Raw genomic sequence first — 27672 nt, 5'->3', positions numbered from 1 at the left:
CATATACATGTATCTATTCTTTTTCAGATTCTTTTCCCATTTAGGTTATTACAGAGTATTGCTTTTCACTGGGTTCCTTGAAGTTCCCTCCATCCCCACAAATACACTTACAGTTCAGCCAAGGCTTTCATGGAAATTAAGACGCAGACGTCGTCGAGGTCTCCTATTCTGTGGCTCTTTCCTGTTTTGCATATTCCACCTCTATTTCTGGTTTTACTGGAAGCTCTAAAATCCATTCTCGGACAGCTTGAGCCAGAAAACCGTGGCTCTCTTTTTGAGTTCTAGCCAAACTACGCTACATGGGCAGTGGACTTTGCTCAGGAGTAAAGCTCTACAAATGTGAATTCACTCAGTACAGTTCTTTTCTTTCAGAAGTATAAATCTCTCAAGTTTCTGCCTACTATTGATAGTATTTTATCCTGACACTAATATAAAATATTCAAATAAATAAATATAGCATAAATATATTAAATTCAAATAAAATAAATACATTTTATCCATCAGCCTCATTCATTTGAAAAATGAACCCTAGTTACAAAACATATATCTTGTAACTAATTATGGAAAAAAAAGGGAAATTATAGTGCAAGATACTGAAAGGTTTTGTATCCCCTTTATCAGGGATTTTTGGGTGGAGATTTTTAAAAATATATCTTTTGCTTTTATAAAAAAATTATTATATAAATGTGACAACTAAACAGAATTCTAATGAATTCAAAAGACATAACTTATAAAGTATTAGGAAGAATCAAACAGTTGTACAAACGAGTTTTGAATGTGTTTCCCTTTGAGTCAGACTGTTAAATATTTAACCATGACCAACAAAATTATTTTTGTTGAAAGTTTTTCAAACTCCTGAGGAAGCTTCAGCCAAAAATGCAGAACCTATTTGCCACATAACATTATCTTTGGGCTCAGACTTATTTCTCCTATTTTGTAAATGCAGTTATTCTTTACGTCCTTCCACATAAGACTATGATCTCATGTCTTTGATGAGATTTACGTTGTGCCTTTTCATTGTGTTACCAAGTCCAAGCTCATACTGCTCGCCCCACGACGGGCAAATAAATGGAGACATGAGTTGTTGGGACAAGGAATATCGACTTTATTCAGAAAGTCAGCAGATGGAGAACATGGTGGACTCGTGTCCCAAAGAACCATCTTGCCTGAGTCAGAATCAGGCTTCTTTTATACTAAAACGAGAGGAAACAAAGTCAAGCATTTCCTGGTTCTGGTCAGCCTTTGGAGGGGATGTGTTCACTTCTTCCTCCCTGAAGTTATTCACAGGTGGGTCTGGTCAAGATGTTTCCTGTGCTCTGAGCAAAGGTATTTTAGCTTAATGTTCATTACCTGGGAGGCAGGGTTCCCAAAGATGGACCATTATGTATAATTTAAGCTTATAGGCAACATCCCTTTAGTGATTAACTTGTAATAGAATACAAAGTTTCTTCCCTATTACAACTGCAAGCAACAGAAGAATCATCATCAGAAACATGCACTGAAGGTAAACTCAACAAAAGCATGCTCAGTTTTTCTACATTGTTGTATTTCTACAAGACTATTACCCAAATCTGTAATTCTAGTCTAAGTTAGACCAGAACCACAGAACACCCTTCTAGCCCTATGGTCACACACTCTGTCCTCTCTCCTCTCTTTACATACTTGCACTAGAAATATATTTCCCACTGACCCTACTCATAGTCTTCAACTAGGAGCTGTGAAGAAAACCCACTACTGATTTAAACACACTTACACTTACAGCAGAAATATTTATATGAACAAATGAATATTAGTACCGAGTCACTTATGAGACACAAAATGTGGAGAGAAGTGACATAGAACCTGGGAATAATGAATGACCACTTGGACCACAGCTAGGTCTTAAAGAACAAATACTGGTAGGAAGAAGAGCCTGGGATAAAGAAAATAATTAGATGGGGATATTCAGTTGAGCAAAGCAGAGAGGTAGAAAAAGAATGTTGTGTTTAGGGAAAATAAAATGAGTAGATCATCCTGGCTGATTCTACAATCAGGGGGTCCATCGAGAGAAAGGGAGATACTTCATGATTGAAAATATGCAATGAGGCTGGATTTATATTTTACAAACTTTTTATCCCCAAAAAAGGCAGTTAATAAAGGCAAAGAGAAAATTCCTTTATCATATTGATTATTTTAACAGTTTCTATTTCTGAAAACTGCAGTATTTAGCAGTGATCCTGTTGGAAAATAAATTCAAATTGTATCTTCTCTGAGCAAACATCTTTTGATGACTAAGCTGAACTCTGACTTTGTGTGGGCTTCTTGTTGATTGCCGTTTTTAACTGAGAGTCAGTTCAGAAACACGAGTTTTATTTTCACAGCACAGATTACACAGGATGCTTCACAAAATCAATCCAGATGACCAGACTCTCTTAAAATGAATCATAGGAATCAGCAAATGATGGGCAGGCAGGCCTTCCCCAAGAGGCAATATTTTTTCTGTATTTTGACAGACTATATGGTGAATGGATGAAAGGATGGATGTCTCAGAGGAAGTTTAAAGATAGCTCTTAGGACATAAGATAAATCCATTTATGGGGCCACAGAGTCAACAAAGTTGTAATTTGTTGTAACCTGAACTAAGACATACAATATCAAGGATGTATAGAAACGTTTAAATAATATCAAAAAATAATTTGCTCTTATGTCAATTTACCGTAACTTGAATATTCTCGTTAGAATATTCAGTGTTAACATAATAGGTTTAGTAGATTTAACGTTCATACCAAAATAGAAGATAAAGTGTTCATATTTAAAAAATTCAGTAATTCAACTCCTTTAAACAAATACTTATTAAGCACCTGTGTCGTATAAGCAACTGTTTTTTTTTTGTTGTTGTTGTTCTGTAGATAAACAAAGATGGAAAACATACTGTTTGTGTTCTCAAGAAATTTACAATCTAATGATGGGGGTCAAATGCCCAGAATGCTGGAAGACAGGCAGAAAGTGGTAAGTGCCATAAGAGGGCAAATGAAACATTATGGAATTGCAAACAGTAGTAAAAGTAGCAGTAGGGGAGGAATTGTGAAGGAAGAGCAGGGAAGAAGAATTTTTTTGCTCTGGACCAGGCTCTGTGCTAAACATTATATGCACATTACTCCATTTAATCTTAATAATTTTATGCCTTAAATACTACTGCTACATCAATTTTTTTTTTTTTTTTTTTTTTTTAATGAAGAACCTGAGACCTAGTGAGATTAAGTAACAAACTCCTACAACTGGAAAGCTCACATACTCAGATTTTTCTGACTTTAAGTGTCCTCTTAAACCTGCACTATACTGCCTCCTAGGGGAAAGTTGCACAGACATGGTATAATTATAACTCCCTTACATGAGGTGAAGATGAGGATAAGGGTATTCTGGAAAGTCACACATATGAAAGAGAAGAGAACAAGGTTTGTCCAGGAAATGCTAACAGTATAACAAACTCATAGTGTCAGGTGTATAATATTGGGTAAGATGTATAATGTATATGCTTTATATACAGTGTTAAGTAAAGACTAGACTGGCAGAGCCTTGGTTCCCAGGAAAGTAGCTTGAACTTGACCAAGGGCATTGAGACTCCTTTCATATGGAAATAACAGTATTTGAATTACCTTTCTTTTTTTTTTTTATATATTTTCAAAATTGTAATTAGGTATTACCAAATAAAGTAATAAACAACTCTTAACTTGGAGTGCAAAATGAAAGAACCTTATTATTTTAAAGGTGCAAAAGCAAGAAAATATGACATAAACTTACCCATTTTTAAATAGTCGTCTGTGAGATGGGTAAATGCCATTTAAAAACATTTTCAATAGAAAAATGATTTATAAATGAGTTTTCAGAAGATCAAAAAAATCAATGTTTAATACCAACTTTAACTATAAATAAAAAGAATATTGTCATCTCTCCTGTTTTTGCTTCAACATTTATGTCTTCTGCTCTTTGCCTTTTGGAAAAAATATTGCATTGTAAGGCTGCCGTCTTTTTGGACGAGGACAAGGATCAAGATCTTCTTTAGGGGGCTTCCCTGGTGGCGCAGTGGTTGAGAATCTGCCTGCCAATGCAGGGGACACGGGTTCGAGCCCTGGGCTGGGAAGATCCCACATGCCGCAGAGCAGCTGGGCCCGTGAGCCACAACTACTGAGCCTGCGCGTCTGGAGCCTGTGCTCCGCAACTAGAGAGGCCGCGATAGTGAGAGGCCCGCGCACCGCGATGAAGAGTGGCCCCCGCTTGCCGCAACTAGAGAGAGCCCTCGCACAGAAATGAAGACCCAACACAGCCAAAAATAAATAAATAAATAAATAAATAAATAAACTCCAATCTCTTTAAAAAAAAAAAAAAATCTTTAATGTAACCTCTTTCCATACAAGTCTGAGTGGAAGGAAAACCAACTTCCCAGAAATTCTCTGGTGTGTTGGGTGGAATGTAGTGAAATTGGTGTCTTGAGCAGGAAGCCAACTTCTTTTCTCTTCTGCTGGAAAATCTGCATAATAAATTTCACATTCCTTACATGTGTGTCCAAGCAATTTTCTTCTTTCTTCTTTTTTCCGAACCACCTCAATATGAGGAAAAGTTTGTAAGCTAGTCTCTCTTTCATCATCTTTAAAATATGGCTCCACAAACGCTTTCTGTTTGACTTTATCTTGTTTATCACCAGGAGAGTTTGGGGTTTTTTTTGTAGCAGGTGACAACTCCTTCTCTTCATCTGCTACTTAGGGGAAGCTATCCACCAAACAGGATTCATATTCTTCATGTGTAGTCTGATCAAACATATCTTCCGAGCTATCTTTCATTTTTCTTTCTCCATTTGGACTTTTTTCTCCCTTCTGCTCTTGATTCTTCATTTTTAAAAGCATAGTTTCACTAACCAACGTACAGCCCATGTCCACTGTCTCTCCTCCTGCTAATCTTGACTGACTGCCATCCTTTGCATCTACTACAGTAATATCCATTTTATACTGAGAAAGATTTACTCCTGGATCTATACTCCACTGGATGTTTTCAAAGGATACATCTTTGTTGTTCTGTAGAGACTTTGTTTTAACAATTCTACATGGATTTAACTGAAGAACTGATGCAAGTTCACATGCTCCATGGACTGACCTGGTTTTTATTTTTATAGGCTCACGAGAACCAGCACCCTTCATGTCATCAAAAAGATTCTCTGTCTCCAAACTTTCATGTGGACGTAGAGGGATTTTAAAGATAGAATTTTCTTCCTTTATTTGTAACAGTGCTTTATTATCCAGAGATTTACTCAAGGATGGGAGGAGGGACTCCTGTAAACTGCTGGGCTCTTCTGGGGAATCTTTGGTTAATCCACAGCTCCCACTCAAGGCCTTAACGGCCTGAGGAAGAGCCCTTTGGAACAGGCTTCAAAACTTCATAGAGAGTCACTTGCCTAAATCCAGTTTTAGAGTTCTCACTTCCTTGGCTTTTCTCTTGTCGCTGAATAGCTGAAAATCGATCAGACAGATCCAGAGGTTTATCCATCACATGGTCTCCATTCATGTAAGAATGACTATCCAGTGGAAAAGGAAAAGCATTTTCTTTATCAAAGGAGGCTTGGGGGCAGCTTACTTCATTTTCACTTTCTTCCTTGATTTTCTTCCTTTTGGTTCGGCCTCCCAGTGGTTTCAGGGGTACCACATGTTTATCTTTATCAGTAACAGTATCTTTAATGTGATCAATACTATCCTGTTCACTTAGGGGTTCACTTGTATTTTTATTTATAAGCATCTGCTTATTAGAAGATGACTGATTTGTGATCTTGTTCACTTCAGCCCCAAGATTATGATGTGTGAAAAGGGCACCATCTTCAGATTTTCATCTAGGTTTCTCTGATCTAGAATTAGAAGTGTTGCTGAAAGACATTGTTTTCAGATGGTTTTTCTTCTCAGTCTCTAAAAGAGAAGGGGACAAACTTGTATTCAAACCTAAACTATTTTTCACATTAGAGGTAGCTCCAAATACAGGAGATGATACCCAAGTAGTCAATTCTTCTTGAGGAGGAGTCTTTGAATTAGAATCTGAAAATCTTAAACTATCTTCACAATTTCTTCTAGATTCCTCAAAAAGTTTTTTGTGATCTCCTTCCAGACCGTGGTAGAGCTCATCACCAAGTGGGCTCCTAGGGCCTCGAGATTCAGATTCACCTTGAACACTAAGACCAAGTGTTTCAGCAACAACTGTAGCTAAATTATCAAGAGGATAACTGCTTTTTCCATGTGTATTAGCCACTGGAGCTTGACTCCGATCACAAGTGTCAGCCACTAGAATTTCACGTTCATTATGTTTATGTTGTGGATGAGGTGAAGACTTTGGTACTTTCCTCCATTCACGTGCACACCCAGAGTGCTTCAGTTTAGTATGTGTTTGTTTTACGTGTCGGACATGGAGGTTCTCCTTCCTTCACAGCCGATTAGTGCCAGAAAATGAAAAGGTTGTTATTGGTGAATCTGGAATAACATCTTCCTCAGATTCAAGATCGGTTGCTTGATGTGGTTGATCATTCTCAATTTTCTGCTGCAGCTGTTCAGAAAGCTTTTTATTTTCTTCCTGTAGAGTATTCTTTTCATTCATAAGCTCTGTGATAAGTTTAAGATTCTGCTGTCGAATATTTTCAAACTCTTGCTGTTTCTTCCACATATGCTCTTCAGTTACTGCACAGCGATCACGTAATCCTGCTCTTAATCGGTCTTCTAAAATTTTAATGGTTTCATGAAGGACTTTCTGTTGCTCTCTCAGCTGTTGATTTTTGGTGAAGAATTCTTCTAGTCTTTGTGCATCTAAAATTCATTCCTTTTTCAGTTTGGTTACTTTTACTTGTAGACCTTGTACTTCTTTATCATGATACTCCTTTAGTTTTGTCCAAAGATCCTTAAAATCATCAGGTACATCTGCAGAACTAGGGCTTCCATAACTGCTTCCTGAGATGTTCATCTTGCTTAATATGCTCACACTTCTACTGCCTAATGTTTTCTGACCTTTTCTGTTACATTATACAGATCTCAAGTTGTCTTTGGCCAGTTCAAATACGGCTTGCAAGATTGCCTCGAGATTCTCGAAAGCCCCATCAGGAAAGCGAGCACGCTATGGGGCAGGGAGGAGACGGCCGTTCGCTTTTCTCCTTGTTCCCTCACCAATCTACCAAACCTCCCGCAGCCAAGCCGCCCCCTCGGGGCAGCCCGCGGTTACCGGGGCTGGGGGAGGGCCCGAGGGCCCTGAATTACCTTTCTGATGATTTTAAGTAAATTAGTATCTCCCCTTTTTCTGGATCTCATATCCACATTTCCTTATGGTAATTACAGCATGTCAGAATGTCTTAAAACAACCAGTCTTTTCAAATTTCCCAACAATGGACTTGATAAACAGAAAAAAATGAACATAACAAAGAAATCACCATACTATTCAATTGAGTTCTCAGCCAGTGATTCATATGTGCAATCTGTCAAACATAGCTCATTCTATGTGAAAAAATCTTTCCTATAAGAAATTTTTAAAAAAAATCCCCAATGCCTTCCACAGTAGCACAGTTCATCTTTTGTTTGTGCAAATGTATAACTGATCTGCTTTCCTAAGCCTATAAAATGTATTCTTCTTTCCAGATGTGGGTGGTTGAACCATCAATCATTAAGTAATTTTTTAGTTTCTCTGTAGAAGTTCTATCAGCACCTGATACTCTAACAGATGCTAGTATAGCAATAATGTAATGAGATTGGTGATGCTCCAAGTTTGGTGTTTGCTTTTCTTTGAGGAATCATAATGGAGAACAGGAATGTCACAGTTTTCTGGCTGATTAAGCACCAAACAGTCCTGCCCTTTGCCTGGGTTGTAGCATTTTCCAGCATCTTAACATGGCTTGATGTTTACTTACATGTACTTGATAGGATTGTCTCTTTCTTATCAGTCTGCCTTTGAGAATCACTGAATCTGAATTATATGTGACTTCTGAACTCATCTCGGTCCAACTCCATCACGTTAGAGATGAGCAATCTGATGTCCGGAAAGATGAAATGACTGACAGTCATCTTTCAGTCGGTCAGTGCTCACGTAGGATGTGAACCCGGGCTCTCAGCCACACTGTTACACTTCTCGTTCCGTCCTTTTGCCCTTCTTGAAGCTCAGGTCATGGTCTCATGATCAAGTATAATACTTGATAACTAATGAAGGTTTGCTGTTGAATGTATGAATTAGGTAAACCAAAAATAACTTATTTTGCCCTCAAATTTTTTTGAAAAATTTCAACTTTTAGTTAATTTGTAAGACATGTAAAATAAATATACATAACACCTTTTACCTAGGATCATCAATTCTTAATAATTTGTCACATTTTCTTTCTTTTTTCCTTCCTTCCCCCTTCTTTCCTCTCTTCCCTCCTTCCTTCTTTCCTTCCTTTCTTCCTTCCTTCCTTCCTTCCTTCCTTCCTTCCTTCCTTCCTTCCTTCTTTCCTCCCTCTCTCTTTCTAGACATATATATATACATATATATACACACACATATATATGAGACATACATATATACACACAATGTGCATACGTACACATACACATACACATATGTGTATATACATATATATTCATAAATTCACATCAAATTCTTTATTGTGTATCTCCTCCCCCCATTATCCAAAATCACCATAATACAATTATCACACTCATGAAATTTAAATTGATACACTACTATTGTCTAATTTATAGTCAGTATGCAAATATCCACTTTTATTCTAGTAATGTATCTTATAGCTATTTCTTTTTCCTTCCAATTCCTGATCCAACCAAGGATCAAAATTGCTTTAGTTATCATTCTCTTTAGTCCTTTTACACCTAGTAGAGTTCTACATTTTTTAAAAAGTCCATGACATGGACATTTTTGAAGACTCTAGACCATTTTTTTTGTTGTTTGGATTTGTCTGACTTTTCCTTATGCTTAGAATCAGGTTAAAGCTTTTTGGCAAGAAACCGCCAAAGTGATATTACATCTTTCTTAGCACATTAATTCAAGTAACACACGATGTCAACATAACCCATCATTGTTGATGTTAAATCAATCACCTAGTTAAGGTGATGTCTAGTTGATATGAGCCTTTTAAGCAGTTAAATATTATCTGGATTCTAACTTTGTCATATAGTACCTACCAGATTGTCTATACATTTCAATTTTTATGTTCTGTAAATTTTAAAAATTAAAAATATTGGTTACATAGTAAAAAAATTATTTTTAGCCTCAAGACTAATTTTTTATATTTTCATCTCCTTTCTCTATACCTATGTTTAATATATTCTGAAGTTTGGAATTCATTATTTGTATGCTTCTGCTTTCTGATGACAGATTTTTCAGCACTTTAAATATGGTTTTATTTGCTATTATAGAAGAAAGTGTGTCCTTTACACAGTTATTTATTTGAGTAGCATCATCATTTCTACTAACCCAATAAATCAAACATCACTAAAGATCTTGACCATGGCCGTAGTCATGACATATTAAGCTTTTCAGCCTACTAATAACCTCATAAATTTAATATGCAGAATATACACAATGAAGTAACTTGTGTTCTGTTAATATTGCATTAAACATCTAGCAATTAATTAATAACATTATGTTCAACTGTGTGATTCCAATTAACAATTAGCATAGGCATTAAAAACACCAATAATTACTGACTTTTTTATAGAGTACAAAAACAAACACTTTGACATCTTCTGAAGTATTTGCCATATGAAATTAATTATCTCTCATCAGTGTTTTATTTTGACCTGTACTTAGTCTAACTAAATTATTTTCACTTGAATCTGATAACTTGAAGTTTTCATAAAAGATAACAATTTGATGTTACTTGTAACCTCATTCAAATACCATGTTGCCTTGGATAACCTTGTTTGCCAGTGTTTAATTAGGAGTACCCAGCATCATTTTGACAAAAGAAATATATTCCAAGAAAGAAAGCATCCCTAAGGCCTTGGTGTTTCTTTTGCATCACACTAATTCTCTTGCCAAGTTGGCTATCCTTCATTCAGGCTGCTTGCCATTGTACATTCCATGTGTCAGCCTGAATCCATCTCTTCAACACTGGCAAGTTTTTCTTGATCTCAGAGATTGATCAAGGTTTTCACATAGGAAAAGAAATCAATATTATTTTCAGCGTTACTTTTTCTTTTTTAGTAAAATCTGGAACTCTAAAAGAATTTATTTGTCAACAAATTATAATCAACTCTGTCTCTGTGCTTTGACAAAAAAAAGTGCTATACCTGGATTGCTTTTTCCTGAGGTTTCCAAGTAAAAATTGCTGCCAGATACCTTTTTTTTTTGCTAGCTTCCATCATACTACTTGCTAATACACCTCATTGAAGAAAGGGCATTAAGTGAGGCCATATGGGAAGCCATTCACTGCTCCATGTTTCTTGTAATGCACGCAGGTATCACTGCAGGTACAATATTGTCCCTAATAGTCACATTTAAGCACGGCCACCAGGGATGCTCTTCCTATGGATGAATCACCATGAAAACTTCTTAACAACCCTGTCAATTTCTAATAAACTATTTCTAAAATGTAATGTTCTCATGTGGTGTAACCCCATAACAGAATGGAAACAGGCTTAGAGAAATTGAATTTCATGATTTGGAAGGGTTATTTAGTGTAATGTTTCTTAAACCTGAAAGATAATCAGAATCATCTGTGGAACTCTTTTGAAATACAGATTATCCAACTGCAGACCTACTGAATCAGAATCTCCAGGAACCTGTGTTTAATTTGTAAAATTTGTTCAGCCTTCTAAGTAGGTTAGGAATGGCATAAGGTCTAGCTCAATATGCACAACCTTTTTTCACATCATCCCTCACATGGGAAGTTACCGTATTAATATGGCACACTTGGATAAAGGGCTGGGACGTCCCCAGAGGAGCTCCAGGGTCCAACCAGTTGCACCCAGGCTGGAAGAAACAGTATATCGGCACATCTATAACACATCTTTGGGTCATCGATATATTCTAACAACCCAGATTAGCTAACAGGAAAACCTAGGAGTAGAAAATAATCTAGAGTGGGCTCACTCCCAGAACAGTGTGATCTTTCAACTCTTCCACTGTTTCTCTGTTTTAAGACAGAATGATATTCAAAGGATTCAAAGAGAAATTTGTAGCTTATGAAGAAAGTTAGGAAAGTGTACTCCTTAGAATTCTTCCTTTTAACAATGACAGAAACACAGCTCACATTTGAAAAATTAAAAAAATATATATATATCTCCAATCTCCTCCATATCTGGATTCTGCTTTCCACTTAAGAGTTTCATTTTCAAACAGTCTCTCTCTACATTATCTCAAGAAGGCCACTGACAGCTCTCAATGGGACGAGAGCAGGGATGTGGGAGAGAAATGTGATGCTCATAGTAGAGACGCTAGGTACACCACTATATGTTTATGCTGAATAGAGAATATGTTATTGCTCAGAGCCATGTGGCTGATAAGGAAAGAAGGAAAGAGCAAAGCTGTCGTAAATGTTCTAGATACAAAATGGGTTGCGATCCTCCAGCAGTGGTTGCCTAGGGAAGGTTTCTTGCTCAGAAGATTTAGACCCTCCTAACTCAACAAAAACCTCAGGATATCTGCAAGATTAGGTTAAATCTATAAGAATATTACTTTAAATTAATCTGTGCTTTAAATTTTTATTTATTTCATATAATAGTTATCATTGGTGTTTTTTTAAATAAAACATTTTTGTTATACAAAATATATAACACAATAGAAAGCATGCTCTATTTTTCTCTGAAAAATCTGATTTTTGTAGAACACAAGGGTGTAATGAAGGCATTAATATTATCCTTGTGGTTACTCACCCCAATTAAAGGTAATTTACAAAAAATGTAATACTGAGCTTTATGAGGACTACTTTGGCATAGATAAATGTAAAATTGCATGAAACATTACTTAACTTGACAGAGTCTTTAGTAGATAAATTATCAAGCTGCTTTTAACTGAATCATCATCACAGGTCACTGTGCCTGGAAATCCGCACCAGGAGATGACCCCTAACTTCACCAGGCCCTCTTCAAGAGCTCAGTCTGTCCAAATGGGTGAGAGGAAACTAGGAGACTGTTAATGAATCAAAACTGTTTTAGTTTGTCGATTTTTGCTATGAAAATCTGACTGTGGGACAGTATAGAACATAATTTGTATAAATTTATCTAATAAAATAGAATACCTGAGATGACTCACAATGAATAAACAAATCATTCACAATTATTGAGTATTTTTGTATTTTATAATATTGATATTTATGATGACTTCCTCTAGTTTATCACTTTAGAGGTAAAGTATTTTTGTAAAGCATATGTCAGTTGAAAGTGTTCTTATTGAAACAGTACCATCAAATACCAGAGAACTCTCTTTTAACGTTGCACTACTAATCTTTCCTTTGGGTTTTGCCTGTGGCAGTATGTACAGATTTGCTAAGCAGATCCGGAATAAAATCCCAGCTGATTGACTTTGTTTCCTAAAGTCAGCTTCCTACATGTCAGTTTCATTTTCTGTAAACTGTGATCTACAATTTTAATAACTATAATACTACCTATATCACAAGACTCAGAGAATAACATTAGATATTACCTATTACTTGTTCAGTACCATGGGTAATATGTGTTACTTTTAGATATTGATATTATATTAAGCCCTATAAATATTCTTGAAGCCATATCTAAAAAAATCATAAACACATTTCTGAAGATATAAAACACATCCTTATTTTTAATTTCACCATTTTATTAATACTTCAAACACATCACCTTAGTGGTTACACACATTTTTATACCCATGCATTAATTTATATTATTCTTCCCAGAATCCCATGAGACAAACCACTCAGGAGACTGGGATAGATTAAGATTGAGTGATTTTTCACACAGTCATTTGGTTATTATAAGACCTATGCTTCTATGACTCTATGGCTCTGTCACCCAAGGTTCTTGAGAGTCCTGCATTTTCTCTGAAATAAAGCAACACAGCTGTTAAAGAAGTATCATCAATACTGTTCAGGAATCCAGTAATATCACATTATATAATAACGTAAATCTTTTTTTCAAAGATTTTGTTTTTCTTAAGATGTATTACATACAAGGTCTTAACATGTCTTAAGACATGTTAGATTTCCCTGGTACACTCATTATAATCTAGTCCAACGTAGCATGAAAATATTTTTGACCCTGTGTTATCTCTAGCGTTATCTGTAAATGTTAGAACTACATTAACATTTAACTTTAATTTTAAACTCATTTTGGGAGATACAGTAAGTTAAATATAACGTGTAATTAAATTCAAAACTACATATTGACTACTTTGTAAAACACACAATAGATATTGTGAAAGAAATAATATTGATTAAATCACATCTAGAAGAAAAAAATAGTGACAAAGAATAGTAGTACAGAAAGAGATTGATTTTAAATAGCAGAATCTGAGAAGGTTTACAGAGGAAGTAGTATGAGTTAGTTATTGAATGACAAGAGGGAAATTCATTTATTCACTTCTTTATTCATCAAATATTGATTAACATCTATTATATTTATTTTCTCATTCATTCATTCAACAAATATTTATTATGTACTATGCCATTCACTGTCGCTGTCACTAGGGATAAGGAAATGAGCAAAGAGATAAGGGTTCTCCTTCATGTATTATGTAGTCCATGGGGCAGGAATAGAAAATAAGTACACAAATGAATAAATATAAAATAATTTAGATATGTAAAACATAAAGCCAAATGCTTTGGAGAGCAATGAAGCAGGATGGAGTGGTCACAGACAATGAATTTTGCTCTCAATCTTAACTGAATTGAAAGTTACCTGGAAAGCTTGTATTTTTATTGTTTTCCAGGTTTACTGAGATAAAATTGACATATAACAGTGCATAAGTTTAAGGTATACAACGTAATGATTTGATAGATGTATATATTGTGAAATGATTACAACAAAAATTTAGTTAATATCAATAACTCACATAATCACAATTTTTTCTTGTGATGAGAACTTTTGAGACCCACTCTCATAGCGAGTTTAAAATGTACAGTATATTATTGATAATTATAGTAACTAAGCCATATGTTATACTCCCCAAACTTATTTATCTTATAACTGGAAGTTTGTACTTTTTGACCACATTCACTCATTTTCCTTACCTACTACCTCTGGCCCTGGCTACCACCAATCTGTTTTCTGTTTCTATGAGTTTGGCACCCTTGTCTTATTCCTGGTCTTAAAGGAAAAACTTTTAATCTTTCATCATTGAGTATGATATTAGCTGTGGTCTTATCATATATGGACTTTATTATGTTGAGGTATGTTTCTTCTATATCCAGTTTGTTGAGAGGTTTTATCATGGGTGGATGTTGAATTTTGTCAAATGCTTTTTCTGCATTTATTGAGATGATCATATGGTTTTTATGTTTCATTGTATTAATGTAATGTATCACATTTATTTTGAACCATGTTTGCATTGCAGTGATGAATCCCACTTGATCGTGATGTATGAAATTTTCAATGTGCTGTTAAATTTGCTTTGCTAGTAATTTGTTGAGAATTTTTGAATCTATATTAATCATGGGTATTAGCATCTAGTTTTCTTTCCTGTAATGCCCTTATCTGGCTTTGACATCAGGAGTATTCTCATTAGGAGTATTCTCTCCTCTTCAATTTTTGGAAATATTTGAGAAAGATTGCCATGAATTCTTATTAAAGTGTTTGATTAAATTCACCAGTGAAACCATATGGTCCTGTGCTCTTTTTGTCTGGAGGTTTTTAATTACAAATTCAATCTCCTTACTTGCTTGGTTCTGTTTAGATTATCTATTTCTTCATGATTCAGTTTTGGTAAATTGTGTATATCTCTACAAATCTATCCATTTCTTCTAGGTTCTCCAATCTGTTGGTGTATGGTAATTCACAGTAGTTTCTCATGATCCTTTGTATTTCTGTGGTATCAGTTGTAATATCTCTTCTTTCACTTATAATTTTGTGGATTTTGGTCTTGCTTTTTTCCTTGGTTAGTTTAAAGCTTTGTCGATTTTGTTTACCTTTTCAAAGAACCAAATCTTAGTTTTGTTAATATTATCTATGGTTTTCTGTGTTTTATTTTATTTATTTATGTTCTAACTATTATTATTTTCTTTCTTCTGCTAACCTTAGGCCTAATTTGTTCTTCTTTTTGTAGTTCCATTAGGTGTAAAATTGGGCTGTTTATTTGCCGTCTTTCTTTTTTCTTGAGGGATGTTTATTGCTATAATCTTCCCTCTTAGAACTGCTTTTGCTACATTCCATTAATTTTTTTTCAACATCTTTATTGGAGTATAATTGCTCTACAATGGTGCGTTAGCTTCTGCTGTATAAAACAAGTTAATCAGCCATACACATACACATATCCCCATACCCCTCCCTCCTGCATCTCCCTCCCACCCTCCTTATCCCACCACTCTAGGTGGTCACAAAGCACCGAGCTGATCTCCCTGTGCTATGCAGCTGCTTCCCACCAGCCATCCATTCTACATTTGGTAGTGTATATATGTCCATGCCACTCTCACCTCATCCCAGCCCACCCTTCCCCCTCCCCATGTCCTCAAAACCACTCTCCACGTCTGCATCTTTATTCCTGTCCTGCCCCTGGTTCTTCATAACCATTTTTTTTTAAGATTCCATATATATGTGTTAGCATACAGTATTTGTTTTCTTTTTCTGACATACTTCACTCTGTATGACAGACTCTAGATTCATCCACCTCACTACAAATAACTCAGTTCCATTTCTTTTTATGGCTGCGTAATATTCCATTGTATATATGTGCCATATCTTCTTTATCCATTCATCTGTTGATGGACAGTTAGGCTGCTTCCATGTCCTGGCTATTGTAAATGATGTTGCGATAAATATTGTGGTACATGACTCTTTTTGAATTATGATTTTCTCAGGGTATATGCCCAGTAATGGGATTGCTGGGTGTATGGTAGTTCTATATTTAGTTTTTTAAGAAACCTCCATAATGCTCTCCATAGTGGCTGTATCAATTTACATTCCCACCAACACTGCAAGAGGGTTCCCTTTTCTCCACACCCTCTCCAGCATTTATTGTTTGTAGACATTTTTTTTTTTTTATAAATTTATTTATTTATATTTATTTTTGGCTGTGTTGGGTCTTTGTTTCTGTGCGAGGGCTTTCTCTAGTTGTGGCAAGTGGGGGCCACTCTTCATCACAGTGCACGGGCCTTTCACTGTCATGGCCTCTCTTGTTGCGGGGCACAGACTCCAGATGCGCAGGCTCAGTAGTTGTGGCTCACGGGCCTAGTTGCTCCGCGGCATGTGGGATCTTCCCAGACCAGGGCTCGAACCCGTGTCCCCTGCATTGGCAGGCAGATTCTCAACCACTGCACCACCAGGGAAGCCCTGTTTGTAGACTTTTTGATGATGGCAATTATGACTGGTGCGAGGTGATACCTCATTGTAGTTTTGATTTGAGTTTTTCCAATGACTAGTGATGTTGAGCAGCCTTTCATGTGTTTGTCGGCAATCTGTATATCTTCGGAGAAATGTCTATTTAGATCTTCAACCCATTTTTTGGACTGGGTTGTTTGTTTTTTTTGATATTGAGCTGCATGAGCTGCTTGTATATTTTGGAGATTAATCCTTTGTCAGTTGCTTTGTTTGCAAATATTTTCTCCCATTCTGAGGGTTGTCTTTTGCTCTTGTTTACGGTATCCTTTGCTTTGCAAAGCTTTTAACTTTAATTAGGTCCTATTTGTTTATTTTTGTTTTTATTTTCATAACTCTAGGAGGTGAGTCAAAAAAGATGTTACTGTGATATATGTCATAGAGTGTTCTGCCTATTTTTTCCTCTAAGAGTTTTATAGTGTCTGGCCTTACATTTAGGTCTTTTATCCATTTTGAATTTACATTTTTGTGTGGTGTTAGGGAGTGTTCTAATTTCATTCTTTTACATGTAGCTGTCCAGTTTTCCCAGCACCACTTATTGAAGAGGCTTTCTTTTCTCTATTGTATATTCTTGCCTCCTTTATCAAAAATAAGGTGACCATATGTGTGTGGGTTTATCTCTGGGCTTTCTATCTTGTTCCATTGATCTATATTTCTGTTTTTGTGCCAGTACCATACTGTCTTGATTAGTGCAGCTTTGTAGCATAGTCTGAAGTCAGGGAGCCTGATTCCTCCAGCTTCGTTTCTCTTTCTCAAGATTGCTTTTGCTATTCGGGGTCTTTTGTGTTTCCATACAAATTGTGAAATTTTTTGTTATAATTCTGAGAAAAATGCTATTGGTATCTTGATAGGGATTGCATTGAATCTGTAGATTGCTTTGGGTAGTACAGTCATTTTCACAATGTTGATTCTTGCAATCCAAGGACATGGTATATCTCTCCATCTGTTTGTATCATGTTTAATTTCTTTCATGAGTATCTTATAGTTTTCTGCATACAGGTCTTTTGTCTCCTTATGTAGGTTTATTCCTAGGTATTTTATTCTTTTTGTTGCAGTGGTAAATGGGAGTGTTTCCTTAATTTCTCTTTCAGATTTTCCATCATTAGTGTATAAGAATGCAAGAGATTTAGGTCCATTAATTTTGTATCCTGCTACTTTACCAAATTCATTGATTAGCTCTAGTAGTTTTCTGGTAGCATCTTTAGGATTCTCTATGTATTCTTTAGGATTCATCTTTAGGATTCTCTATGTAAGATCTTGTTCCTGATCTTAGTGGAAATGATTTTAGTTTTTCACCATTGAGAACGATGTTGGCTGTGAGTTTGTCATATATGGCCTTTATTATGTTGAGGTCAGTTCCCTCTATGCATACTTTCTAGAGGGTTTTTACCCTAAATGGGTGTTGAATTTTGTTGAAAGCTTTTTCTGCATCTATTGAGATGATCATATGGTTTATCTGCTTCAATTTGTTAATATGGTTTATCACATTGATTGATTTGTGTTTATTGAAGAATTCTTGCATTCCCAGAGGTGTCTGAGACTGTCCTCAATTCTTTTCATTCTTTTTCCTTTATTCTGCTTTGTGGTAGTTATTTCCACTATTTTATCTTCCAGGTCACTTATCCGTTCTTCTGCCTCGGTTATTCTGCTATTGATTCCCTCTAGAGAATTTTAAATTTCATTTATTTTGTTGTTCATCACTGTCTGATTGCTTTTTAGTTCTTCTTGGTCCTTGTTAAAACTTTCTTGTATTTTCTCCATTCTCTTTCCAAGATTTTAGATCATGTTTACTATCATTACTCTGAATTCTTTTTCAGGTAGACTGCCTATTTCTTCTTCATTTGTGTGGTCTGGTGGGTTTTTACCTTGTTCCTTCATGTGCTGTGTATTTCTCTGTCTTCTCATTTTGCTTAACTTACTGTATTTGGGATCTCCTTTTCGCAGGCCACATGTTTGGAGTTCCCGTTGTTTTTGGTGTCTGCCCCCAGTGGGGAAGGTTGGTTCAGTGGGTTGTGTAGGCTTCCTGGTGGAGGGGACTGGTGCCTGTGTTCTGGTGGATGAGGCTGGATCTTGTCTTTCTGGTTGGCAGGACCATGTCCGGTAGTGTGTTTTGGGGTGTCTGTGGACTTAGTATGACTTTAGGCAGCCTCTCTGCTAATGGGTGGGTTTGCATTCATCTCTTGCTAGTTGTTTGGCATGGGGTGTCCAGCACTGGAGCTTGCTGGTCATTGTGTGGAGCTGGGTCTTAGCATTGAGACGGAGATCTCTGGGAGAGCTCTCGCTGATTGATATTACATGGGGCTGGGAGGTCTCTGGTGGACCAATGTCCTGAATTCAGCTGTCCCACCTCAGAGGTTCAGGCCTGACACCCGGCCAGAGCACCAAGACCCTGTCAGCCACATGGCTGGAGAAGATGGTCTATGAGTTGGGTGTCAGCCACTGCCCTGTTGTAGGTCTGTCTCAGCTGTCTCCAAAGGTCACCCAGATACACTGGGTTATTCCACTATTCCTCAGAACTTGCATATGACAGTCTGGGATTTGTAGATGTCCTCCTGATACTCTTCACTGAAAAACCTTGCATTCATGGTGGTGAGAGATATGCTAATAATGTTGGTTCTCTTCAGTTCAGAGACTGGGACAGTCTGAGCCTTCATGTGGCCAAGTCAGGAGCAGCTGGCCAACGATCCCAAAGTGATAACATGTCAGATTCCAAGAAGGCTTTCTACAGCACCCGAGCAGTAGTCCCAAGCAGCCGCTCCTCTCAGCTGTAGCACTCTGACCAGGGAACTTGGTGGGACCCTCAAATGAGGATTTCTGCTGGCCCTAGAGCCTGACTTGCCCACCCAGGCAAGGAGCTGAGGAGAGCATCTCCTGGCCCTGTCTCACCAGAGGAGTGGACACCTGCTACATTCCATTAATTTTGATATGTTGTGTTTCCATTTTCATTTGTCTCATGATACTTTTTTGTTTCCCTTCAACTTCTTCTTTGATTCATTGATTTTTCAGGTGTGTGTTTAATTTCCACACATTTACTAACTTTCCAGTTTTTCTCCTGTTATTGATTTCTAGTTTCTCACCATTGTGGTTATAAAAAAATGTTTGGTATGATTGCATTTTCTTAAATTTGCTAAGAGTTGTTTGTGGTTTAACACATAATCTATACTAGAAAATTTTCTGTGTGTACTTGAGAAGAATATGTGTTCTGCTGCTTTTAGATTGCATATTTTGTTTACTAGATCCATTTGGTCTATAGTGTTATTCAATTCTGCTGTTTCCTCATTGCTTTTCTGTCTGGATGATCTATGCATTATTGAGATTGGGGTATTAAAGTCTCAATTATTATTGTGTTGCTGCTTATTTCTCCTTTTAATTCTGTTAGTATTCACTTTATATATCTAGTTACTCTTATGTTGGGTTCATAAATATTTAAAATTTTTATATCTTATTGATGGATTGATTACTTTACTATTTTATAGTGACCTTCTGTTTCTCTTTTGAACATTTTTAGGTAAAGTTTATTATGTCTGATATAAGTATAAGTAAGTACCCTTTCTTTCCTTTGGTTACCATTTGCTTAAAATATCTTTTTTTATCCCTGCACTCTCAGTATTTGTATGTTTAAAGCTAAACTGAGTCTCTTGTAGACAACACATTGTTGGATTTTTCTTTTTTAAATCCATTCAGCCACTCTGTCTTTTGATTGGAGAATTTAATCCACGTATGTTTAATTATTGATAATTAAGGACTTACTATGCCATTTTGCCAATTGTTTTCTGACTGTTTTATAGATCCTTTTTCCTTGCTTATCTCATTGTCTTCTTTTGTGATTGGATCACTTTATGTAGCAGTATGCTGTGATTCCTTTATCACAATCTTTTGTGTATCTACTGCAGGTTTTTCTTTTGTAGTTACCATGAGGCTTACATAAAATATCCTATTTTTGACATTCTATTTTAACCTGATATGAACTTAACTTTAATAGCACACCTAAACTGTATACTTTTATCTTTACCTCCTTCACATTTTAGATTATTGATAGCATAATTTACATATTTTTATATTTTATATAAAATAACAAATTATTGAAGTTATGGGTTTTTTTTGGTTTTTTTAATGTTTTTTAATATGTTTACTTTTTAAGTTTAAACTAGAGTTATATATTATAGAGTGGTAAATTATGCATTACCACGATAAATTCAGAGAATCTGACTTTAACCATGTGTTTACTATTACCAATGAGTTTCACACATAAGTTCATATGTTTTTACAATGTTAATTAGCATCATTTTATTTCCATTTGAAAAATGCCCTTTAACATTTCTTGGCAGGTCTAGTGGTTTTGAACTTTCTCAGCTTTTGATTGTTCAGAAAAGTCTTTATCTCTCCTTTATTTCTGAAGGACAGCTTTGACAGGTAGCATATTCTTAGTTGAAAGTTTTTTCTTTCAATATTTTGAGTATATCACCCCACTATCTCCTGGCCTGTGAAGTGTCTATTGAGAAATATTCCAGTAGTCCCTTGGAGGTTTTCCTATATGTGAGAAGTCACTTTTCTCTTGCTGCTTTAAAATTTTCCTCTTTTTTCTTTGACTTTTGACAATTTAATTATAATATGTCTTGGTGTGGCCTTTTTCAAATTCAACCTATTTGAGGTCCTTTAGGCTTCATGAATTTGGATATCTGTTTCTCTTCCCAACTTCAGGAAGTTTTTAGCTATTATTGCTTTAAATAAAAGTTCTTTCCTTTTCCCTATTGGCTTGATTCTCTGCCCAATTTGGGCTCCATGGTTGCCTGGATGCTCTGGTCAGTCTTCCTAGTCAGGTGGAACTGAATGCTATATTCAGCAGTTGAGTGGGGCTACAGATTTGCTTCTCTGTCCAGGCAAGCTCACAAAATTGGCTCCATCACTATTATGGCTCAATGGCTAAGGACCTGAATTAGGCAGAACTGCCCAGTAAGCCAGTGGGGACTACCAGCTCAGCTCTTCAGGAAGCAAAATCTTTGGATCTAGGAGAATGGAAATTCAGATTCATGTCCCAAATTAAAAGTCTGGATCCCCAAGACTGTGGAGCAATGGTAGTCCTCATACACTGTTGGAGCGAGTATACATTCATGCAATCATTTTGGAAAGCTCTTTGGCATTAACTATAAAGCTGGTCATGTTCATCCCCATGATGGAGTATGACCCCTACTAGATATTTATCCCAGGGAAAATCTTGCTCTTGTGCATAATGGGGACATATAACATAATGTTCATAGCCACATTGTAGGTAACAGCCCCTCATTTAAAACACACATGTCCATGAATGGTAAAATGGATACAAAAATTTTTCTGCATTTAATGTCCTGATCCCTTTTTTATTGGTGTCAAATAACCAGATGTTGATAGATGTCAGTAGCAATAGCAATCTTCCACCATACAAAAAATCATTACAAACGAATTGGATTTTATGAAATAAAAAAAAGCAAAAGCAATTGGTTAGGTGTTATCACACTCTTCAAGTGCATGTAAGGTGCCAAAATTCTTGTTAAGTCCTCTGATTCTCTTTTCACATTCATTAGTGGTCCACATGTTGGAAAATGAGAGTCAATGAAACTTTCTTTTTCATCATAATCAACTCTCCTTCTATTCCTTGACATAATAACCCTGTGAAATTATGCTCTTTTAGTAAAAGATGACAATTTAAGAACTTGGGGAAAATTTTAAAGGAATATAGACAGTTTGTAATGTAATTTTTCAGCAGAAGACCTCAACATCTTAAAGCTGATTACAAAAAATAAAATAAAATCTGAATCTGAACTTTCCATCTTCCTGGAGCTAAAGAGTAAATAAATTTCTCTATGTAAATGCATTTACTGATACATATTATCTACTCATATCTCCCCTTTCAATGACAATTTCTATAATATCTTTGGATATAAAGTCACATATTCTTAACAATAAAATATGGCACCATTTACACAGATATGATTGGGTGTTTTTTATCAACAGACCTTATAGCCTTGCTGCTCATTCACTAAGTCTCTTTCTCTATACCTGTTTTTTCCCCTCACAGGCTCTCTAGCCCCTACTTTTTCCCCCTAAAGTTCTCGGTGTCTTCTTGGATTCACTTCCTACTGTAAAGAACTTAGATTCAATGGTCCATCACTTCAAACACACTCAGGTCATGATATTTGCTTGACTAACTTACCTTATTTTATTACGTGCATGATGTCTCTCTGGCAAAGACACAAACCTACCTCAATCCAGTTTTCTGTCATTCTGAACACTCCTAAAGAAATCACTCAACCCAGCACATTTGAGATACTGGAAATGGCTAGTCTCCCACTTTGACTGGGCCCTCAGGGTTGCTCAGCAATACATCTATGTTTTCCTAGCAAGGTCTTTCTCAGCTTTCTAAAGTGACAATTTCAGATCCCCCATTCTTCTCCAACTTCTGACGCTATGACTTCCACTTCACTCAGAGCATATAATTTTGCCTCTTAACTGACAGAGACAGTAGAAGACAACAGATTAGAATTCTCTCGACTTCTTTCAATTACAGTGGCAAAATTACCTCTACCTATCTACCTTCTTTCCTTAGCTTTGGCCATTTTACAAAGAAAGTAGCATGATTCCTCTTGTCCAAGTGGAACTCCCTGTGCTCTGGCTCCTGACTTCTCCAACTATTTTGGTAAGTTAGTTCACTCAATCACCAACTCTGCCGCCACCACTCATCTTTTTTATATCTCTAGATTTTTTTGTTGTAACGGATCCTTCTCTTGAGTATTTAAGGATAAGCATCTTTAAAAAATATCTCTTATTTTTCATTCTCACATTTCTCTTTCAGCTAATGTTAACTTGCCTATCCATTGAGAGTCACATTTCTTGAAATAGTCCTCTGCATTCTCTGATTCCCCAACTCTCACTCTTTATCTCACATTTCTCATCATTCTTTGGTCTTCTACTCAGATTTTCCTTCTCTCTCCTTATCCTAAACATAAGCTTCTTGGACTCCTGTCCTTGGTTCTTTTCTTTCTCTCCACTGTATACACTATACCTGTGTGATCTCTTCTTTCAGTAACCATTTAAATAGAGATTATTCAGATTGAGTCTGTTCAAAACTGAATATCTGCTCCAGCAAAGCTGACATTTTTCTCTCTGGGAATGGGTATCACACTAACCAGTTATCCAGGCAAGAAAACACCCTACATCTCTACAACTATTTACTAGTACAAGTCATTGCAGTTTTCTGCCAGGATTATTGATAAAGCCCTTGGCTCGTCTTTATGCATTTAGTATTGCTCTTCTTAAGATGTTCACACTGAAACCAGAGTCATCCTCTAAAGAGCACATCTACTCCCATCACGCTCCCAACCGAAACCCTTAAATGGCTCTCCACTGATCCCTGATATAAACCCAACTCTTTTTCAGAGTTTACAAAGTCCTGAATGATGTGATTCAGGCAGGAAGGTCGGCTTCCTCTTGTATTACCTTTTCTTTATAGACTAAAAAAACTTTTAATTTTTCATTTCTGAGGTGTATAATTCATCCTTTTACTTCTGAAGCTTTCTAAACTATTCTTCTGGGTGGAGTAAGTTTTCCTCTGTGACCCACAGAAAACTGGCCTTCTCTAAAAGCACATATTGCATTGTGGAATTGCCTGTTTTCTTGCCTGTGGTCTCTGATAAAATTCCTGGGACAGAAGCTGGTCAAAGTTTGTTTAACTTTATATTCCTAGCACCTAGCAGAGTGCTGGACACAGCGAAGGCAACTCAATATAAATGACATCTAATTTCATTGTAAAATGAAATCTAACCTATCTGGTTCTTTCTACAATACCATATTCCTGAGTTTAAATGCACATATTAGGTGTTAAATGATTATTGAATGGATGCTTAGTGAAATATGTTTTTCTATCCCCAATTCAAACTCTGCCAAATGCCTCTTTCCTTTCTTTTCTTTCCCTGTGACCACAAAGAAAAAATATATATACCTTGTCATGTCAAAAATCTGTGTAATTAAATGCATCTGCTCTCCTTTTTTTCTGGGATCTTTCTTTCTTTACTATATCCATTACTTCATTCAGACTTATTCTTTCTAATTAGTTTTTTATGCTGTCATTAATTTACCTATATCCAAGTTCTACCCCTGATTTAGATAATTAGAAAATAAGCTACTTGGATCAATCTGAAGAAGAGAAAAGAGATCAGAGACAATACAAACTCTGAGTTTTTCTTTACAACATTGTGAATTTCTTAGAACAAAAGCTATGCCTTATATATCTTTATATCCTTAGGACCCCAGCTTTGTCTGGCCTATAATAGTTGTTAAATAAATCCTTGTTGAGTGAATATCAGTTTAGTGTCCTTGAATTTAGACCACATTTTTTTCCCAGCTAGCTTTGTGACCCTAATCAAATCATCTTCCAAATGAAACAAGACTAATTCATTTTTAAAGTCCTTCCAAGTTCTAAACTCTAAAATTCCATTTAAAAATTCTTCTACAATAGGGCCTTCCCTGCTTTACAATTTAACATTCTTTTTCTTTGTACAGCACCAATTGAGGAATCGTTCATCAAACAAGTGTTGCAGTAAAATTAATCTATTAAAACTTAACCACAGATTAACTTAGCAAAATTTTTTTTTTGACTAAAATTTAATCTTTGTGGGATGGAGTTAGTGTATTGGAAGATAATGATGATGGTGATGATCATTTACACTGGCTTACTAATTGTGATGAGTTCATGTGATTTTGTGATATTTGGTGAGCAATTTAACACATTTAAAGACAGAAAAAATGAATCCTGAAGTTTTCATATACAATATACATTAAATGTCAAAAATCTCCAATACATAGTACAACTTAATTTGGAAAAAACTTGTTTTCCCACATACAATATAACAATACAAGGGGCTCTGAATTATTACATTTATTTTAGGTAGACATTTGCTTTGCAGTTTATTCCAAGAGTAGAATGATGTACCCATGGGAAGTGCCTTCTCTTGTTGGCGGGGAAACAAAATCACCAAGGTACTAGTTGACATTTGTGAGCTCAAAAAAATGGTAGGGACATTCATATTCTGTGGAATCCCCAGGGTAACCAAGGATATATTGAATATACAGACAACAACAGAGTTGCTAGGTGTGTTTGGTGGAAAATTCATCTTCATGTTATTTCTATGGCAATCATAAATAAATCTAACTACTCAGAAATCAATACAGCAGCTGCACATAAAATGGATATGTTCAGCAAAATCTGGAGAGTTTTAGCGTACATCAGTAGTTTGGCTCTAGGCATGCTTGTTTACAATAACAGAATGAGCTGTTGGGTAACACTTACTTCCTATGTCAACTCCCAAAGCTTCATTTTAGACTTGACTTTGTTCATGTTCAATAAATATTTTGAAGAGAAGACTGATGAGTTTAATTTTCCAAGTAGAAAGACTGGCTTAATAATGTCTCCATTTATCAATGTAAGAAATAGTAAAAAAAAAAAAAAGAAAGAAAAAAAATTGGGTTCTTTGGAAAAAATGGTAATTGGTTCAGCACTCATTTCATTCAACAACAACAAAACAACTTGTTATTATTATCTTGTTAGTATAAGATAAACATTATGCTAAATACATTAAAACTATTATCTTATTTAGTCCTCCCCAAACCCTATGAATTAGGTGGTATTGTTACTCCATTTCACAGAGAAAGAATAGGCTCAGAGCAATTAAATTATTTGTCTAGATCACACAGCTAGTTAGAGGAAAAGCTGGAATTTGAACACAAGCAAGCTTTGATTATTTTTGATTGAGAAAGTTTTTTCTAAGTAATATACAAAAAGCTAATGCCAGAAAACAGAAGGTTATATGTTTGTTAACAAGACTTTTTAAAAAAAAAGTTTGTATGATAAAAACATAGTAGAGTTAAAGAAAACAATAAATCATGAACAAATAAGTTCACAATGAAGCATTTATTTCCCTAATACATAGAGAGTGCTTATAAGTCACTAATAGAAAGATCACACATTCAATGGAAAAATAGGCAACAGATATGGAGTATGTAAAAAAGGAAATACACTTAGCTTTGAAATATATGAAAGAATGCAAACATCACTCTCAATAAGAGAAATGCAAATTAAAAAACAATACCAAAATGTTTCTCACTTATCAGATTGGCAAAGATCAAAAAGGGATAACAACATGAATTGACAAAGGTATGTGAAAAAAGGCACTGGTGTATCGTTGGTGAGATTATAAATAGGTACAAACCATATGGAGAATGATCTGGCAATAACTATCAAAATTACAAATTCACTAACACTTTGACCAAGCAATTCTCCTCTAGGAGTTTATAGCAAATATACACATTTGAAATGAAGTGTACATACGTTTCTTGTTGCAGTAATAGAAAAATACTGGAAGCAGCCTGAAGGCCTGTCAATAAGGGACTGGTTAGATGAATTGTTGTAGATAATGAGGTGGGTTATTTGTTACTTTGTAACCCCTAAGGAATCCCTATTTACTGGGACCCTAAGGCTGGGTACTGAGTTGACCTCATTCTGTTGTTTCCTCATTTACCACCTGATTTCCTGCTTCTCATGGGACAAGAGCCTCCATCCACATGACCAGACCTTGATACTCTGTCCATTTCTTTTCCTCAGAAGATACATCATCTCCTAAGTTAAAGACACCTTCATGGATGTGGAAAAAGCATGCACACCATCTTGAAATGGTGTTCCAGGGGCAACCCATACTCTAGGCTCCCCATTTGACAAATAGGACTGTCGTGTCTTTTTAGGACACTGTGTACCCCAAATCTCCAAATATTCCATTGTAATTTTTTCTTCCTGGATGCAAGGTTTCAGGCCTTTTAAATATATTGTGCTATATCTTTTTTTGAGAGTATTATTTTAGTTCCCATTTTAAATGTGTAGGAAATCTTGATTTTATTTTCATGTGTTCAATAAACATTTATTGCACACTTGAATACAGCACATGTAAAGCATGGTGTTAATTGGGGAATACAAAGAAGAATAACATGGAGGTTCTTGGTTCAAAGACCTAACAGTCCAATGGGGAGTAAGGATAAGACAATAGGTGCCATAATCAAGGTGGTCAAGGACAGTGGGAAAGGGTGCATAATTTAGCTTAGCAGGTGGGAGGTGAGGCACTCAAGGTTTTGCAGAGAAAGTGAAAGTCGAGCAGGAATTGGG

The 27672-nt window shown here is 35.9% G+C and overlaps 1 pseudogene across 1 annotated transcript in view; it reads right to left on the bottom strand.

Annotated features, from left to right (window-relative positions):
* Positions 1–14237, bottom strand: part of LOC309635038 (DNA endonuclease RBBP8-like) — a 34520-nt pseudogene extending 20283 nt beyond the window's left edge. Inside the window, exons 1-2 of the transcript XR_014249611.1 lie at positions 4380–14237; positions 112–4048 (exon numbers count right to left, since the gene is read on the bottom strand). The product of XR_014249611.1 is annotated as a DNA endonuclease RBBP8-like (transcript). The remainder of the gene's footprint in view (positions 1–111; positions 4049–4379) is intronic.
* Positions 14238–27672: the final 13435 nt, after the last annotated feature.

This window comes from Balaenoptera borealis (assembly GCF_965194805.1).
Source record: "Balaenoptera borealis genome assembly, chromosome: 9".
Classification (NCBI taxonomy): Eukaryota; Metazoa; Chordata; class Mammalia; order Artiodactyla; family Balaenopteridae; genus Balaenoptera; species Balaenoptera borealis.
Note: the sequence above shows the minus strand (reverse complement) of the source record. Positions and strands in the feature narration are given on the sequence as shown.